We start from the raw sequence: 18704 nt of genomic DNA on the forward strand, positions 1-18704 counted from the left end.
GATTTTCCCGGTATTGCACTAAGTGCAGGAGTGGGTGTCGAAACTGGAGTTTTTCCCATCAGCTGCAATGGTGGCTTTTTGTGCCGTCATTAATTATGATGCACAGGAAACACGCCGGATCACTGGTGGTCTGTTAAATGTCAAAGGGAGATGGTTAGGTTTTCTCTTGTTGGAGATGGTCATTGCCTAGCATTTGTGTGGCATGAATGTTACTTGCCCAAGTAAGCCCAAATTTGAATGTTGTCCAGGTCCTGCTGCATGCTGGCTTCATTATCTGAGGAGATGTGAATGGAACTGCAATTGGATGCCAATAAAATACAAATTTAGATAATGTTCCAAAATTTGGAAATAATTAGTTGGCAAAATAAGGTGTGGCTAGCACTGTTCCCATCACCTTTGGTAGTTTGTAAACAGTCCAGACTAATGGAAGAACAAACCTTGACTGCTTGCACAGTGAGTGAGTGCAAGTGAAATGAGTTTTGGATGTTTTAACTCAGTTTCCAACAGACCGTAGCTAAGACTGATAACAACTGCAATATCTTACCTCCAAAATGCATTTGAAATTCAATCGAGCATTATGATTTATAATCACTGATTTTTCAGTATGAATGAAGTTAAAATCCCACACACGAGGATATAATCAGCAAAGTTCATCAGCAGAAAACAGCAACATTTGGGAGAATGTTATAAATGGTTTGAAACTGTTTCCAATCCACCACAGTGAGAAGATTAAATAGCTTGGTTCCAGGACAGGGATTGAACCACATGCTACCTGCTGCTGATCTAGTTTGTCATTCTTTTACAGAGAAGTCACATCATAATTGTGCTTTCGTCAGTTCTACGGGATAAAACTCAATGGGTGAAGCCGGATGAATTCAACCCGTCCCACTTTCTGAACTCTGAGGGGAGACTTGTTCAGAGAGAGGCTTTCATGCCTTTCGGTGCAGGTAATAAATAACTCAGGAAATGTGTTAATGTTCTTATTGCTGAGAGATACAATTGACTGCCTGGGCCAACACCTCTAGTGTCACTCATAGTGGCCGTACTACATCTGCAGCTCCTGTATTTCCTGCCATGCCTGACAATGGGGCAGAGTCAAACTCAACAATTACCTGAGCTGAGGACTCAAATGTCTCCCTTCTGTGTTGTCCTCTTGCCTGATATCCATGTACATGGGGCTACCAGCAGCTAAAATTACAACCCTGGGAGGAAGAATAGAAAAGCAGAATATTATTTTAATGGAGAGACTGCAGAACTCTACAGAACAGAAGGATCTGGGCGTCCTGTTACATGAATCACAAAATGTTAGTATGCAGGTGATTCAGAAGGCAAATGGAATGTTGGTGTTTATTGTAATGGGAATGGAGCATAAAAGTGGGGAAGTATTGATACAGCTGTAGGACTTTAAGGAAAGCACACCTCGAGTACTGTGTATAGTGCTCGTCTCCTTAGGAAAGGGTATAATTGCATTATAAACAGTTCAGAAAAGTTTCAGTCAACTGATTCCAGAGTTGAAGGGCTTATCATATAAGGAAAGGTTGAATAGGTTGGGCCTATATCGACAGTTGTTTAGACAAATGAGAAGTGGACAAATGAGGAGTGATCTCATTGAAACACATAGGATTCTGAGGGGGCTTGACAGGGTGTTACTGAGAGGACGTTTCCCCTTATAGGGGAGTCTAGAAATAGAGGACACAGTTTAAAAATAAAGGGGTCTCCCATTTATGACAGAAATAAGGTGAATTTTTTTCTCTCAGATGCTAGTTAGTCTTTGGAATTCTCTTCCACAGAAAGCAGGAGAGGCTGGGTCATTGAATATATTCTTGGTTGAGCTCACCAGATTTTTGATTGACAAGGGAGTCAAGGGTTATGACGGGGGGGGGGTGGTGCAGACAGGAAAGTGGAGTTGAGACCACAACCAGATCAGCCATGATCTGACTGAATGGTGGAATGGGCTTGAAGGGCTGAATAGCCTACTCCTGGGAAGGGAACATGCTGTTCAATATGATCTGCTAGTCATTGCGACACATGGCCTACATACCTGGCATCACAGCAACACTAAAATTCAAATCAACACATACTCATTTGTGATAGACAGAATTACTTTTTGGTTTGATGGCAACATCCTGTAAGTGGAGAAAGCCACTCGTGTTGCTACAGCACAGTAACAGTGTGCATTGGCTAGCTGCTCAAACTTTTCAGACACCTTACCCTGTCCCCTGCAACCACTCAAACTGACCCTTCACCTGCCACAGATGGACCCTCACCAACCCCCCACCATATCACATCCTACTGCCCCCTCAAACATCAACTGTAACCTCCCATCATGACTACCCTCAGTTAGCCCCCCATAATTCCCCCATCAATACCAGAGACCCCCTCCCTCTGAATCCCACCCATCACTGTCCCCTCCTTTCTCACCCCTCACTAGCCCTTGCTTTCCCATGGTCTCTGTACTGCTCCCCGGTCCCTTCAACCCCACCACCCCCTGCAAGGCTTCCTGGTTTGACGTCCTCCCACTCCCGACATTCCCACCCCCCCTCTCTGCTACCTCGACCCACCACCTCCATGTTGCTGCACCCACTGCGTAGTCTGCCTTCTGTCCCCCTCATGTTTCAGCACCCCACCCCACGTGATTGGTGCGCACTTTCCACCAAGTGAAGCAGCCTGTGCCTTCCCGGTAAGTGCAGTGTGATCTGGACAGGAGTAAACTCCCGCTGGCCGAGCAGATAATATGCCAGGACAGTATTCCGGTAAGATGCCTTTAGCCTCAATAGCGACCTGCCATTAACCACCATGACGACCAGGACCGCCGTTTCCCATCAGCATTTACTGCCATCGAGAGCCCAATTTGCATCATCCCAACATGTTCCCTGTCTCTGCCAGCCACAAACCCAGCTGCTGGTGGGGCAGAAAATTCCCACCAGAATGTCCAACGTTAGATGTGATTCCATGATTTGGCAACACTTGCTGAACAATCCTGACTGTGCTAAGGATTACACTGAAAACCGATTGAAGTTTGTCAGTCAGGCTCGCATGCTAGAAGCCACATTTATTCACACACACAGAACCCTGGGCTTTGCAGTTAGAAGGAACACATCTGTGTATTATGCCTTTTCCAACTAAACAAAAGCTTGGGGAACCGCCATTCCCTGGTTCATTTCCCATGCCTTGACCAATCAGTCGATTTGCCTGTTTTGAATTTGAAAAGCTTGTTAACAGTTAACTGTTTTCTGTTACATTCGCCATGCCAACATCTCTACCAATCAGAGTCCACTTGCCCACCAATCAGCACTCTCTTCTCATGCAGTATAAATTCTTGTTTTCCTTTCCTGACCTGATGGGTGCAGGATGAAAATCTTCGATTGCATGTCTCTTTTTTCAGCATTACTCAAGTTCTGTTCTACCAAATGACTAAAAGGAGCTATTAAGACAGGTGACCAACAGCTTTAACAGATAAGTAGATTTTAGGGAGTGTCTTAAAGGAGGGAAGAGAGAGATAGAGAGGCTTAGTGAGTGAATGTCTAATTGAAGAAAATTCTGGCTCATTCAGAGTGATGACAGAGAGGCACTGGAGGGGACATGGGAGGGAGTGCTGAATATCGCCTGAGCGTTATCATTGGACAGGTGGGATCTGATGAATGTTGAACAATATTTATGAGGGGAAATAAGAGAAAAAGTGGGGGAGGGGGAGGGCAAGGAGAGATCCTCACAGAAGAACTCTGAGGACATAACATAAGAAATAGGAGCAGGAATAGACGACACAGCCCCAGGAGCCTGCTCCACCATTCAATATGATCGTGCGTGATCTTCGTCTTCAACCCCAATCTCCTGCCTGCTCCTTATATCGCTAGTTTTCCTGAGGGACTAACAATCTGTCCATCCCAGCCTTAAATATAGTCAACGATGGAGCATCCACAACCTTCTGCAGGAGGGATAGAACCAGAAGTGCTGATAACACTCTGGCATCATCTGTGGAGAGAGCACAGAGTTAACGTTTTAAGTCCAATACTCTCCTTCAGGACCTTTGAGTACAGAAGTCCAAAGATTCACAACCTGTTGAGTGAAAAAATTTCTCCTCATCTCCGTCGCAAGTGATCTTTCCTTTACCCTGACATTGTGCCCACGTGTCCTAGGTTCCCCAGCCAGGGGAAACAACTTCTCAATGTCCCCCATCTCAAGCCCCTTCAGAATATTTTATGTTTCAATGAGATCACCCCTCATTTTTCTAAACTCCAGAGAATATCAATGCGATTTCCTCAGATTCTCATCATAGGACAAGCCTCTCATCCTGGGGTCCAATCTAGTGAACCTTCACTGTACCACTTTCAATGCAAGCATATCCTTCCTTAAATATGGAGACCAGAACTGCACACAGTATTCCAGGTGTGGTCTCATCAAATCCCTGTACAATTATAGCAAGTCTTATTTATTCCTGTACTCCAATTCCCTTGAAATATAGGTCAATCTGCCATTTGCCTTCCTCATTGCTTCCTGTACCTGCTTGTTGACTTCCTTGTCCAAACACACCCAAGTCTCACTGAATATCAACATTTACATGTTTCATATCTTTTAAAAAATATTCTGCTTTTCTACTCTTACAGCTAAAGTGAATAGCTTCACACATTATATACCCTGTCTGCTGCCTTGTTGCCCACTCTCTTAACCTGTCTAGATCTCTTTGCAGCCACTTTGTGCCCTCCTTACAGCTTGCATTCCCAACTAGCTTTGCATCATTAGCAAACATTACTCTCTATCCCTTTATCTTAGTCATTAATATATATTGTAAATAACTTAGGCCCCAGCACTGAGAACCAGATTAAGTGGTTTGAATCATACTTTGTACACAAGGTGGTGGTGAGTTGCCTTCGTGAATACCCACATTGTTGTTAGGGAGTTCCAGATTTTTGACCCAATGACAGTGAAGGAATGGTGATAAATTCCCTAGTCAGGACAGTGTGGGACTTGGAGGAGAACTTTCAGGTAGTGGTGTTCCCATGCGTACATCTGCTGCCGTTGTGATAGAAGGTCCTGGGTTTCGTAGCTGTTGTTATAGAACTAGACGTTGCAATGCATCTTGTAGATGGTACATTCTACAGCCACTGTGTGCCAATCAGAGTGAGTGAATGTTTAGAATGGTGGAAGGGTGCTGATCAAGCGGCTGCTTTGTGCCAGGTGGTAATAAAAGCAAAAAACTGTGGGTGCTTGAGATTCTGAAATAAAAACAAAAAGTACTGGAAAAACTCAGCAGCTCAGGCAGTATCTGTGGACAGAGAAACAGAGTTAATGTTTCTAGTCATATATGACTCTTCCTCAGAACTGGAGAGTCAGAAATGTGATGGGTTTTATGCTGTTGAAAAAGCGAGGGTCAGGTGGAAACAAAGGGAAGGTCAGGGATAGGGTGGAGGGCCTGGGAAATTAAATTACAAAGATGTCATGGAACAAAATGCAAAGGGATTGGGAATGGTAGTAGTAAAGGAACAAATTATTGGTCCAGAGTAGGCATTAAAAGCAGAATAGAGGTAGGCGCTGTCTGAAAGCAAAATAGCATAATATATTAATACAAAATAAAGATCAGTACTGTCTGAAAGAAAACCATGAGAACGAAATACAGACCAGCACTCAGGGGAATAAATTACAAAATGGAGGATCGAGTTCATGGTCTGAAATTGTTTAACGCAATGCTGAGTCCAGAAGATCTGATCGGAAGATGAGGTGTTCTTCCTCAAGTTTGTGTTAAGCTTTACTGGAACATTAAAGCAAGCATTTTGGATGGTGTCAAGTTTCTTGAGTCTTGTTGGAGCTGCACTAACCCAGGCAAGTGGTGCTATTCCATCAGACACCTGACTGTGCCTTGTCTCAAACTTTGAGGAGTCAGGAGTAAGTTACTCACAGCAGAATTCCCAGCCTCTGGCCTGCTTTTGAAAGCAAAATTTATGCTGGCTGCTGCAGTTAGGTTCCTGCTCAATGGTTACCTCCAGGATGAAACCTCCTTCCAGCGGGTTTCAACTGTGAAAGTGCCGCTGAATGTCAATGGGAAATGGATAGATCTCTTGTTGGCGATGGTAATGGTCTGGCATTTCAGTGATGTGAATGTTAATTGCCACTTATCAGTCCAAGCTTGAAAGTTGTCTAGGTTTTGCTGTACACGGACACAGACTGCTTTAAACCTGAGAAGTTGCCAATGTAATTGTGCAGTTCAAAAAAAAATTCCTACTTCTAATGGAGGGAAGATCATTGATAAAGTAGCTGAAGGTCTCGATACCCTGAGGAGCTCATGCAGTGATGTCCTGGAACTGAGATGATTGCCCCCAATAACCACAACCATCTTCTTTGTGCTAGATGTGACTCCAACCAGCGCAAAGTTTTCCCCCTGATTCCCATTGACTTCTGTTTTGCTAGGGCTCCTTGCTACCACTCTCGGTCAAATGCTGCCTTGATGTCAAGGTCAGTCACTCTCACTTCACCTATTGAGTTCTGCTCTTTTGTCCATGTTTGGACCAAGGGTGTAATCAGGTCAGGTGTCGAGTAGCCACAGCGGATCCCAAACTGAGCATGCTGAGTAGGTGTCGCTTGACGAACCTGTCAACGGCACCTTCCATCGCTTTGCTGATAACCGAGAGTAGACAGGTGAGGCCATAATTGGCCGTTTGGATTTGTATGGACAGAAGCTGGGGAGAAAAGGCATTTTCCAGAGTGTAGTGGATGAGGAGCTTGCTTACACAAGAGGCAGGTGGCATTGAGATTATCTGGTGGACACATTAATTGATAACGGGTTGTACTATCAGTAGAATATGTATTGAAGAACAATATTTTGTTTGGTAAAACTGAATATTTACAGCATCTTTTAAAACCTCTTTTATTATACCTCAGGCTCTAGGGTTTGTGCTGGGCAGAGTCTGGCCAAGATGGAGCTCTTCCTGTTTTTCACAACTTTGCTGCAGAAGCTTAAGTTCCAGGCACCGGCGGATATGACAGACCTGGACCTCACGCCTATTCATGCACAAATATGTTTTCCAAAACCCTATAAGCTCTGTGCTATATCCCGGGAATAGGAAGTCCAGCAAACGATTAGACCGCTCCGATATTGTGCATCCGGGAACAGTCCTCCTGAAGATAATTGCTTCCATATAATTAGAGCTCATTTAGTGCTATGAGAGCAAGAGATTTCTACATGTAAATGTTTCAGTCCTTTGCAGGATAGGATGTGAGGAAACAACCATCATATGTCCCTCTGGATACTGTAAATCCTGATCTCATGCCAGTGGGAGATTTACATTCAACTAATGAAGCTGCAATCATCCTGACATTTAAAGAAATGGTTTTATATTTTGGTTAGAATAACTGAGCAAGGAATTCCATCTGAAAACTTGCTACTGTAGCCATGAGGTCTCAGCTCCAAACTGGGGAGAATTTCTCACTGTAATTGCAACAGTGGATTTTCCAAATCAGTGACGACAGCAAAATTGTAAACATGTTCTTTCATCCCTATTTCTGCTTTGACTAGAAATGACAAAGTAATAAACCAATTTCCAGGGGAACATTCCCCAGCCCCTCATTCCTGTGTCAATGTGAACTTGGGGGAGTCTCAGAATGAACTGGGGAGAATGAGGTTGGGGAGAGTCTCAGTGTGAACAGGCGGAGAAAGTGACAGCATGAATTGGGGCGACACAGAATCATACAATGGTTACAAAACAGGAGGCCATTTGGCCCTCCGTCAGCTCTCTGCAAAAGCAACTCAGCTAGTCGCACTAACCTGCCCTTCCACCATAGCCCTGAACTTTTTACTCTTTGGATGATTATCCAATTTCCTTTTGAAAACTGCAATTGACTCTGCCTCCTCCAATGCATTCCAGATCCTAACCACTCGCTGCGTAAAAAAATCGAGAATCACAATGTTAAAGGCCAGAAGGAGTCCATTCATGTGGCCTTTGATTATTTTGCCATTCACCTAATTGAGCGTCCTCTGATTCTCAGCCATTCTGCCAGTGGGAACAGTTTCTCCCTGTCTACCTCTCTACTCACCTCATTCTGCCTATCAAAATGTATCACTTCATACTTCTCTGCATTAAATTTATTCTGTTCTATGTCCACCCATTAGGGGAAATACATTACAAATTTATTGAAAGGGAATGAATTACTTAAAATCTCCAGGCAGCCAGTGCTACCAAGCACATTAACAGTTAAAGGTTACCAGATGAATCTTGCACAGCCTTAGGGTCTGCAAACAACAGAAAGGCCTTGGGAGTCGGACTGGAATCAGAGGATGGCAACAATATAGATTAAGTGCTCTTTAACAGATAAGGAAAGGACAGATGGTCCCAGCCTAGATAGAGGGCGAGGTCTCCGCCGACGTGAAAGAGCATGTAAGATGTAACCGATATGCTGAGAAGATTGGAATTTGAACATTGTTCTTGTACGTGATCAGTCGTGTATAAAATAAGCTGTATGCTTGCAGTTTGGCAAAGTGCTATCTCAAGGTGCCTTAAGATGGTTCTCTCACTGCAATTGCTTGAATAAACGATTGTGACCTGTACCTGAGCCTCCTGTGGTCCGTTTGTCAACGATACCACAACATCTGCGTTAAATTTAATCTGTTCCCTGTGTCCATCCATTCTCCGTGTCCTCTTGAACTAATCTACTCACAGTACTCCCAGGTGTCGTGACATCTGCCAATTCTGAAATTTTGCCCAACACGCCAAGCTCTGGGTCTTGTGTATAGATGAAGAAAAACGGTGGTCCTAACATCGACTGCTGATTTACCCCACTATAACGGTCGTAGTTTATCACTGACAAAGAGATTTGTCATTCCTTTCTTTATTTCGGCAGTGTTAAGTAGCCTGCACTGGATAGAGTGTCTTACTGAGGCCAAAGGACAGGGGAGGGCCTTCCCACCCCTTCCAAATCGCCTGTTCTCCACATCAGGCAATGTTATCTCCAATTTGATTTTAAATGCTATTGAATTTTTAAACTTTTCTTTGAGGGTCTTTCTTTCTGCTGCCTCAGTAACAGTTGACTCAGAACGTCTACAACAATGAAAACATCGACGCTTAAGAATCAGCATCAAGTCTCCAGACACAAAGATCAAATCTGATCTATTACTCCTACAGGTTTTATTAAACATTTGTCTGTCTGTCCTCATTATTTGTGTCTTACGGGACACTCAAGTGCATAAACCATGAACACCTACAGCGCTGTTAGGAAGGAAGTTCCAGGATTTCGATCCAAAGGCAGTGAAGGAACGCCAATATACTTCCAAATCAGGATGATGTGGGGCTCGGAGGGGGCTGATTGGTTGATGTGGTGTACATGAACTTCCCAAAAGTGTTTGATGAAGTGTCACATTACTGTCTTGTCAGCAAAGCTGAAGCCCGTGGAATAAAAGGGACAGTGGCAGCAAGGTTCTGAAGTTGCTAGAGTGTCAGGAAATAAAGTGTAGTGGTGGACAGTTGCTTTTTGGATTGGAGGAAGGTATGCAGTGGAATTCCCCAGGGTCATGATTATGCCTCCTGGGTGGCCGCTGAGACTGCCCGAATATTGCATTACAGTGCGCGCGGGACAGCATATGCCCTGACATCCGTGGAGCTACAAGGAGGATCCTTAGACAGACTGCAGACAGGATAATAGACATACCCGAATCACAAGCTACAGGGAGGGCAGGTGATATGCTAGCACGAGATCTAATTGATGGGGCAAAATCCGACATTGAAGATATCAGGTTCGGAACAATTCCCAAACACATGTTCAAGTCAGTTTATCATTTAAACCTCATAAATTTACGCAAGGAGTGACAGGAATTGATTACACAACCCCAAGTGGAACAAAGGATGGAGTTATAAAATTCATCATGGCCATTCCCAAGAACACCATCCAAACGAGGCTTTCCTGAACAGCTATAAGATTGAGTCCCTAGGAGTAGATGAGGGGGGTTAGTATTCCGTGTAGGGCTAAGTGGATATATATCCTATGTAAAAGACATGGTACTGATGAGTACTAGAGACTGTCATTCAGAATCACGAAATTACATCGTGTGCTCATGTCAAACACTGGAGGTATTTCAACATAAGCAAAGTTACATTCACCGCTTTACCAATTCAGGAAGCATTTAAGGCAATTCAGCTATCCTCAACTCAATGGTGCTTCATGACCAGTGAGGCTGAGTTCCTTTAGTGGGACTTACTTTGTGCTAGCAACTCGAGTTTTTGCCTACAGGTGACCGATCCTTTTACTATAGGAGACTTCCCTTGGCCAGGCAGAACCACAGGGTACTTGTTTAGCCCTTGGTGGGATGACACATTGTTCGCTGATTAAACTCCTGTCAGAATAGCACACCTAGCCATGCAGGAAGCCACAAGAATAGCTCAATCGTACGTAGAAGCTTCTAGAAAGCACATCACGAGGGAGCGTTTGGAAGTGGACTTAGCCACCCAATCGGCCAGGAGGTCAGCCCAATCAGTTACTTCCTATGCAACGGCCAGAAGATTGATGAATTGGTGGGAGATTGTTAGAATGGGCATGACAATAGTCACAGGGATTATGCTCTTATAGACTATCGGACTCTGCTGCTACCAACATAAAACCTGGAAAGGGATTCTCCAGGCACAGATAGTAACAAACCAAAGGTGCACATCAATTCCCCAACCTGTGCGTACTCCAAGGGAGAAGACAGGAGAAGGGGAAGTTAGGTTATACAACCAGGTGGTTTAGGATTCCTCTGGCGGTCTGGATGACTGGCCACCCGAAGGACCAGAAGAGGAATTCTCAACTTAAGGTGTGGCCAGCTTGGGTTTTGCCAAGGGCCAAAAGGAGGGAATGTTCAGGGGAAATTAAAAATGCTAAAAGAGAATACAGTAAGAATTTACTGAAAAACCCTTAAAATCTCCAGGCAGACATGGCTGCTAAACATATGAAGAGTTGAAGATTACCAGATGAACATTGCACAGCCTTGAGTCAGACTGGAGACAAAAGTATGACATAAATTAGATTAAGTGTACTCCCCTCTCACATAGGGAAGGGGCAGGTGGTTTTAGCTTAGATATGGGGAGACGAACAATGGACAAAGAGGGGGCTTTGATGAAACACAATCTTGAATTGTGGGAACCAATGTCCTTGTGTACTTGTTTTAATTTTGATTTGATAATATAATTATGTATGCATCCTTTAGAATAATTGGTTAGCAAAATGACCTGTTTATGTACTCAATAGGATAGAATTAGCATGGGACTGGTCTGTCGGTTACCAATTGGATGTATTCAAATGTATTATAAGAAAAAGCACAGAAGTAATGAAATGTAATTAATCTGGGAGCTGGGTCTTCATTCTTAGGAATGATTGCGGCTCCCTTACTTGAATAAAACCGGTTAAAAGGAAGCCTGAGTTTCTGTGGTCGCTGTGGGATCGGAGAGTGTAACTACCCCTCTTCAACTGGCCTATGTAGTCACTCCAGGAAAGGAGAGTGTACCTTCTTCAGTGATGTAATAATCTCCACTTGCCTAGATAAATGCAGCTCCAACAGTCAAGAAACTCGACATCATCCAGGACAAAGCAGCATGCCGGGTCTGCACCCCATCCACCACTTTATATATTCACTCCCTCCACCATCTAGGTACAGTGGCAGTCGTGTCCTTCACTATTGTTGGGTCAAAATGCTGGAATTCCCGACCTAACAGCACTCTTAGTGTACTTACACCACATGGACTGTAGCAGTTCAAAAACGCAGCTCACCACCACCTTCTCAAGGGCAATTAGGGATGGGCAACAATGCTGGCCTTACCTGTGATACCAACATCTTATGAAAGAATAAAAAATAACTTCCCCTACTCATCCCCATTTTAGCCAATATTCTAAATGATTCTCTCTGTTCAGCTGCTGTCCCTCTCTACCATTATTCCTCACCTAATAAAAAACCTTCTCCTCACATCCTTGCAAACTACCATCCTATCTCCAACCTCCCTTTCTTCTCCAAAGTTCTTGAACATGGTGTTGCCTCCAAAATCCATGTATGTCCATCTTTCCTGGCACTCCATGTTTGATTCCCTCCAATCAAGTTTCCATCATTGCCACAGTACCAGAACAGCTATTATCAAAGTGATAAATGACATCCTTTGTGACTGTGAAAAGGGGAAACTTTCGCTCCTTGTCCTTCTTGACTACAGCCTTTGACATAGTTAACGGCACCATCCTCTTTCAATGCCTCTCCAGTTGTCCAGCTGGGTGGGGCTGCTCTGTCACCTGGTTTTCCATTTTTACTTATTTAATCGCAGCCAGAGAATCACTTGCAATGGCTAACTGCTCAAGCACCATTACCTCTGGTGTCACCCAAGAATCCATACTTGGCCCTCGATTTCTCATCTGCATGCTGCCCCTCAGCGACATCATCTCCAGCTCTTGGTCATCTGGCCTAATAGCTCCTCGCAGCTCCATCATACTTTGTTTTCTAATGCTTGTGTAGTGTCTTGGGACATTTTATTATCTTAGAGGTAGTACATAAAAGTTCTTGATGACTTGCTGAGTGTTTTCCAGCCTTTTCTGCTTTTATTTCAAGGATTTGACCTTTTATTGCATCACAAACCGAGACAATTTTAACACCAATGTTTTGGCAGAATAAGTTAACATATCATGTGTGCGGCATTCATGGCGTTTTGCAACCTTTGCTTCTTCGTTCAGGTTGGAGAATATGGGCTGGGGAGAGTCTGGCCAAGGCAGAGCTCTTCTCGTTCTTAACCACATTGTGTGCCTGAACTGGATCGGACAGTGATTGTAGGGATCATACTTGCCCCAAAGGCTCACGAGCTTGTGTGCTGCACATGATGAGGATCACAGCGGTGATGATGCATGTGATTGCAAATCTCCACAGCCATCACCACCCCCACCCACCCCAATCTAAACATTGAACCAACCTCTTTCCACCAGAGTGTACTTTAGAACTTGTGCCTGCATCTCCTGCAGTTCAAGTTACTGCAGGTAGCCTGTCATTGGGTCAAAATCCTGGAACTCTCTTCCTGACAGCTCTGTAGGAGTACCTACACCACAAAGACTTCAACGGTTCATGAAGGTAGTTCACCACCACATTTTCAAGGGCAACTCTGGATGGGCAATAAATTAATGCTGACCCAGCCAGCAATGCCCACATCCCATGGATGAATATAAAAAAAGACTCAAGTGAATTTTTTTTCCCCTCGTTCCGTGGTCCCACCTGTGAGGCTGGTTCAGGTTCCAGTGCAAGCTCACTTTGACCCTAGATGCCCTTGAGAAGGTGGTGGTGAGCTGTCTTCTTGAACTGCTGCAGTCCATGTGGTGTCGGTACACCCACAGAGCTATTAGGGAGGGAGTTCCAGGATTTAGATCCAGCAACAGTGAAGGAGCAGTTCCAAGTCAGGATGGTGAGTGACTTAGAGGGGAACGTCCAGGTGGTGGTGTTCCCATCTATCTGCTGCTCTTGTCCTTCTAGATGGTAGTGGTCGCGGGTTTGGAAGGTGCTGTCGAAGGAGCCTTGGTGAATTCCTGCAGTGCATCTTGTAGATGGTACACACTATGCTACAGTGTGTTGGTGGTGGAGGGAGTGAATGTTTGTGGATGTGGTGCCAATCAAGCGGGGCTGCTTTGCCCTGGACGGTGTTGAGCTTCTTGAGTGTTGTGGGATCTGCATTTATCCAGGAAAGTGGGGAGTATTCCATCTCACTCCTGACTTGTGCCTTGTAGATGGTGGGCAGGCTTTGGGGAGTCAGGAGGTGAGTTACTCACTGCACGATCCTCAGCCTCTGACCTGTTCTTGTAGACACAGTATTGATATCGCTGGTCCAGGTCAGTCAGTTTCTGGTCAATGGTAACCCCCAGGATGTTGATTGTAGGGGATCCAGTGATGGGAATGTCATCGACTGTCAAAGGGGGCGATGGTTAGATCCTCTCTTGTTGGAGATGGTCATTGCCTGGCACTTGTGTGGCGCAAATGTTACTTACCACCTGTCAGCCCAAGTCCTGTGAAGGACCTTAGGACCTTTTTAATCACCTTAAATACAAGTTGTTGATTTACTGATCCTTTCAGTCACGGATTGAGTTTTCTTTAAATGTGGCGACTGTCAGCGAGGAATGAATTGGAACGATGATAAAATGACGACGGCGGGTGGTGTGAAAAGAAACGGGTTCGTTAAAGCGGTGGGAGAAATGGCCTGAGATTTGATTTTGGGTCTGAGAGAGGTACCGAGGGGTGGGGAGGGGGAGGGGGGGGGGGGGGGGGGGGCGGTATTTTCTCAATAACCGTCTCCTTGGCTGACAACGTTTATTGATTAATTTAGAGCATCGCGTTCTCCAAAATGCGGCCATTTGCCTTGTTTTCCTCGCCGCTCACTTCAATACTCACACCGCCAACCGCTCGCTGCTCCCGATCGCTCTCCGCCGCCGTCCGACTTCTGACGGTTCAAAACATGGCTCGTGCGACGTCAACGGCCAATCAGAGCTTCCCGTCTCAACCGCCCGTGGCTCGTGCAGGGTCATCAGCCAATCAGAGCTTCCAGACAACGCCCCCGCCGTGCGCACAATCTCTCTCTCTCTCTCTTCGCCATCCCGCCCTCATCCTCCACCCCACCCCCCCCCCCCAAACCGTTTCTTGAGGCTGTCTGACCAGCGAATAAGAGCTTCCCGTCTCCACTGCCCGTGGCTCGTGCAGGCTGCCGTGTTTCAAGTGCTCATCTAAACATTTCTGAATTGTTGTGAGGGTTTCTGCCTCTACCACCCCCTCAGGCAGTGTGTTCCAGATTCCAACCTCCTCTGGGTGAAAAAGTTTTTCCTCACATCCCCACTAAACCTCCTGCCCCTTACCTTAAATCTATGACCCCTGGTTATTGACACCTCCACTAAGGGGAAAAGTTTCTTCCCATCTACCCTATCTATGTCCCTCAGAATCCTGAATATCTCTATCAGGTCCCCCCTCAGCCATCCCTCCTCTAAGGAAAACAACCCCAGCTCTATCCAGTCTCTCTTCATAGCTGAAACGCTCCAGCCCAGCCAACATCCTGGTGAAGGCAAAATACTGCAGATGCCGGAAGTCTGAAATGAAAACAAGCAAAACATGCTGGAAACACTCAGCAGGTCTGACAGCATCAGTGGAGAGAAAGACAGAGACAACGTTTCGAATCCAAATGACTCTTCTCCAGATCTAAAGGGAGGTAGAGATGTGATGAACTATATACTGATTCAGCGGGGTGGAACCAGTGTAGCTGGATAGAAGGCCAGCGATAGGTGGAGGCAAAGGAGAGATGGCAAAAGATAGCATAAACAAAAGGTCAAAGAGTTGTTCATGGTGGCTGTACTGGCTAAAGGAGGTGCTAATGGTGACATAAAGGAAGCAAGATATGATAATGGCCGGACCAGTGTGAACACTCTGGAAAGTGACAGATGGCCCTAATGGGGTTGGGGTGGAGGAAGAAAGATCGAAAATAGGGTAAAAGCTGGGGATAAAACAATGAATGAGAATGGAAATAAATGTAAAAAATAATAATAATGAAAATAAGTGGGAAAAGAAAAAATATTGATGAAATTTTTTTAAAAATTAAATAAAAAATAAAAATAAATAACCTCGGTTAAGGAAGAAGGAAGAAGGAAGACATTTGAGAAGCATTGTTTTGGAAAGTGGCATCATCAGAACAGATGCGACGGAGGCGAAGGAACTGAGAGAATGGGGTGGAGTCCTTACAGGAAGCGGGGTGTGAGGAGCTGTAATCAAGGTAACTGTGGGAGTCAGTGGGCTTGCAATGAATATTGGTGGACAGTCTATCACCAGAAATTGAGACGGAGAGGTCAAGGAAGGGAAGGGAAGTGGCGGAGATGAACGATGTGAAAGTGATGGAGGGGTGGAAATTGGAAACAAAATTGATAAATTTTACCAGGTCCAGGCGAGAGAATGAAGTGGCACTGAAACAGTCATCGATGTACTGAAAGAAGAGTTGTGGGAGGGGGCCTGAGTAGGACTGGAACAAGGAATGTTCCACATACGTCATAAAGAGACAGGCGTAACTGGCGACCCATGTGGGTACCCATAGCCACATCTTTTATTTGGAGGAAGTGAGACAAGTTTAAGGAGAAATTGTTCGGTGAAAGAATATGTTCAGCCAGACGGAGATGAGTTGTAGTGGATGGGATTGTTCGTGCCTCTGTTCAAGGAAGAAGTGTAGAGCCCTCAGACCATCCCAGTGGAGACAGAGGAGTAGAGAGATTGGACATCCATGGTCCATGGTCATCCTGGTGAATCTCCTGTGCAACCTCTCCAGTGCAATCACATCCTTTCTACAGTGTGGAGATGAGAACTACACACAGTACTCCAGCGGTGGCCTAACTAGCGTTTTAAACATATCCAACATAAGCTCCCTGCTCTTATATTCTATGCCTTGGCTAACAAAGGAAAGTATCCTATATGCTTTCTTAACCACCTTATCTACTGTGCTGTTGCTTTCAGGGATCTATGGACATGTATACCAAGGTCCCCCTGATCCTCTGTACTTTGTAGAATCCTACCATTCATTATGTATTCCCTTGCCATGTTAGTCCTCCCAAAATGCATCACCTCACACTTCTCAGGATTAAATTCCATTTGCCACTGCTCTGCCCATCTTACCAGCCCATCTATATCGTCCTGTAATCCAAGGATTTCCTCCTCACTATTTACGACACCACCAATTTTCGTGTCATCTGCAAACTTTCTGATACCTCCAATATTCACGTCTAAATCATTAATGTACAGTACAAACAGCAAGAGTCCCAGACCGATCCCTGCAGTGCACCACTCATCACAGACTTCCAATCGCAAAAACAACCTTCAACCATCACCCTCTGCCTCCTGCCACTAAACTAATTTCAGATCCAATTTGCCAAATTGCCTTGGATCCCATGGGCTCTATCCTTCTTGACTATTCTGCCATGTGGGACCTTGTCAAAAGCCTTACTGAAACGCATGTAGACTACATCAACTCTACTACCCTCATCTACACAACTGGTCACCTCCTCAAAAAATTCAATCAAATTTGTTAGACATGATCTCCCCCTGACAATGCCATGCTGACTATTCCGGATTAATCCCTGCCTCTCCAAGTGCAGATTAATCCTGTCCCCAGAATTTTTTTCCAATAGTTTCCCTACCATTGACGTTAGACTCACTGGCCTGTAAGTACCTGGTTTATCCCTACTACCCTTCTTGAAGAATGCTACCACATTCACTGTCCTCCAGTCCTTTGGCACCTCGCCTGTGGCCAGAGAATTTGAAAATTAGTGTCAGCCCCTGCAATCTCCTCCCTTGCCTCACAGAGCAGCCTGGGATGCATCTATGGTCACTATCCCCGAAAAGCTCCCAAAAAGACACTTCTACCACTTGCCCGGCTTCCTTCCCTAAGATTAGGTCCAGTACCGCCCCTTCTCTTGTAGGACTTTCTACATGCTGGCTCAAAAAGCTCTCCACTTTAAGAATCCCCCCCCACCCAAGCCTTTCACACTAAGACTATCTCAGTTAATATTGGGGAAGTTGAAATCCCCTACTATTATTACCCTATTATTTTTACACTTCTCTGAGATTTGCCTACATATCTGTTCCTCTATCTCCCCCTGACTGTTTGGAGGCCTATAGTACACTCCCAACAAAGTGAATGCCCCCTTTTTGTTTTTATGTTCTACCCATATGGCCTCATTTGAGGAACCTTCTAAGATACCATCCCTCCTTATTGCAGTAATTGACTCCTTGATCAATAGGGTAATGCCACCTCCTCTTTTACAGACCCCTGCCCTACTCCATCACACTGGAATATTGAGCTGCTAGTCCAGCTGTTCCCTCAAACATTTCTTTGTGATAGCAACAATATCATATTCCCATGTGTAAATCAACGCCCTCAATTCATCTAAGACTCCTTGCGGTAAAATCAATGCAATCCAGCCTTGTATTATTCCTGTGCACCTTACCAGTTCTACATTTGCTCTGCCTTCCAGACTGACTTAGCTTTTCTTCGATATTTGGCTGTACATCACCCCCTACTGCACCTCTACTCTGTATCCCATCCCCCTGCCAAATTAGATTAAACCCCGCCCCACAACAGCACTAGCAAACCTCTCTGCAGGCATGTTGGTCCCATTCCCGATCAATTGCAACCCATACGACTTGTACAGGCCCCACCTTCGCCAGAAACAGACCCAGTGATCCAGGAAACTGAAGCCCTCCATCCTGCACCATCTCTCCAGGCACACATTCATCCTCTCTATCCTCCTATTCCTATACTCACTAGCATGTGGCACAGGTTTTAATCCACACATTATAACTTTTGAGGTCCTGCTTTTCAATCTGCTACCTAGCTCCCTAAATTCTTGTTGCAGAACCTCATCCCTCTTTCTACCTATGTCGTTGGTACCAATGCGAACCACGACCTCTTGAAGGGTGTTTGCCCTCACCCTTCAGAATACCCTGCAGCCGTTCTGTGACACCCTTGACCCTGGCATCAGGGATGCAACACACCATCCTGGAGTCATGTCTACGGCTGCAGAAATGTCTGTCTGCACCTCTCATGCTGGGTCACTGGCCTATTAGACCATCTCTCTTTCCCTCCTCCTTCTTACCATCCTCCCCCATTTCCCCCTCCAACCCACTCCCTCACACTCCTCTCCCTATCCCCTACCTCCTCCCCACTCCTCCCCTCTGACCCCCTCCTCTCCACCCTCCCCCCCCACCCTCA

At 45.3% G+C, this 18704-nt stretch overlaps 1 pseudogene; it reads left to right on the forward strand.

The window, feature by feature from the left end:
* Window positions 1-7055, forward strand: part of LOC121291355 — a 41972-nt pseudogene extending 34917 nt beyond the window's left edge.
* Window positions 7056-18704: the final 11649 nt, after the last annotated feature.

The sequence above is a fragment of the Carcharodon carcharias genome, chromosome 19 (assembly GCF_017639515.1).
Source record: "Carcharodon carcharias isolate sCarCar2 chromosome 19, sCarCar2.pri, whole genome shotgun sequence".
NCBI lineage: Eukaryota > Metazoa > Chordata > Chondrichthyes > Lamniformes > Lamnidae > Carcharodon > Carcharodon carcharias.